The sequence below is a fragment of the Callospermophilus lateralis genome, unplaced genomic scaffold, assembly GCF_048772815.1.
Source record: "Callospermophilus lateralis isolate mCalLat2 unplaced genomic scaffold, mCalLat2.hap1 Scaffold_199, whole genome shotgun sequence".
Classification (NCBI taxonomy): domain Eukaryota; kingdom Metazoa; phylum Chordata; class Mammalia; order Rodentia; family Sciuridae; genus Callospermophilus; species Callospermophilus lateralis.
Window position 1 is genome coordinate 1,065,568 of NW_027512988.1, and position 1,395 is coordinate 1,066,962.

General features: G+C 40.9%; 1 pseudogene; it reads left to right on the top strand.

Annotated features, from left to right (window-relative positions):
* Positions 1 to 258: 258 nt before the first annotated feature.
* On the top strand, positions 259 to 682 carry LOC143390202 (charged multivesicular body protein 3 pseudogene; annotated as a pseudogene).
* Positions 683 to 1,395: the final 713 nt, after the last annotated feature.

The following is a 1,395-nucleotide window of genomic DNA, read 5'->3' on the forward strand; positions in this document are numbered from 1 at the left end:
AAGAGACTGAGAAATTTGCTAATCTATTGTATTTGAAGCTACAAGTAGCACAGAGCAAGATTATCATTCTTGCTCTCTCACTCTCTCTGTTTCTGGCTGCCACGAGGTAAGTAGCTTTCCTCCGTGAGTCCTCTCCACCATAATTTTCTGTTTTACCACAAGCCCCAAAACAACAGAATCAAATGACTATAAGCTGAAACCTTATCCAAAGAGAAGAAGAAGTAAAAGATGCTGTTAAGAAGGCCCAAAAGGGTCTGTATGGTTCTGGACAAGGAGACGATCAGATCAAAGAAGGCTGTGAGTTAGCTCTGTGTTTTCAAAGCACATGTGAAAGTTGTGCTTTTGGGGATGCAGAACCAGCTTGTGGTTCTGCCAGTTCTCTGCAGAAGAGCACGGAAATAATGAAGGCCATGCAGAGTGAAAATCCCAGGAATCCAGTATGCGAACTGTTCTAAGAAATGATGAAGACTGGGATCGTTAGGGAGCACTTTGAAAGCAAGGATGATCGGGAAGAAATGAAAAAGTTGAAATGGAAATTTGCCAGATTTTACTTGAAATTAGAGCAGGGGCCTTGGACAAAGAACCGAATAAAGTAACCAATGACCTTCCTGAGCTCCATCCTCTAGGAGCAAAAGCTGCCTCGGAAGAAGAAGAGGAGGAAGTGGCCCTGGAAGCCATGTAGTCCCAGCTACCACACTCCACAGTTAGCATTGCCCAGCTGGGCCCTAAGACTCTCCCTATGGTCCACCACATGTATGTCTTGTACTACCTCTTTGTTGTGTGGCGTTGCATTTTGCAGAAGGTTCTGTGTTAGTATCTGTTCACTTTTTCCAAGATTTGGGGATCTTAAAGAGATTGTTCTTATGAAAAGATATATCATTCGGGAATATAAGCAGCAGAAGTATCCTATCAGGGAGATGGTGAAGAAATCTCTTTTCTTGTCAAGCAATCCTGAGAATAAGAGTTAATTGCCTGAATGTTGAGGACTCTGTGCGTGCGTGCGTGCATGTGTGTGTGTGTGTGTGTGTGTGTGTGTGTGTGTAAAACACTACATAAATGAATTTTAATAAAATTCTGCTTTACCAAAAAGCTTATTATACCTTAGGAAAGATCTTTACATCTTTTATTTTTATTCAGCCCTACACTTTGATGTCATTCCATTCCAAGTCCATGAGATTTCTATAAGTATTGAGTAACATTTGTTTCCTAAAGGATAGCACAGCAATTTTGAATATCCATATTTTAGCTGAAATCTCTGATTTTTGACTAACTGCTCACAGAGAAAAGTCATGGATGTATAATATGCTTGGGTTCAGATTTTCATTCAGTACACTTCAGTAGGCATCATGCATGAGTGGGTGAGTCATCAAGACTCACAGGAAGGTTTTGAGAGGT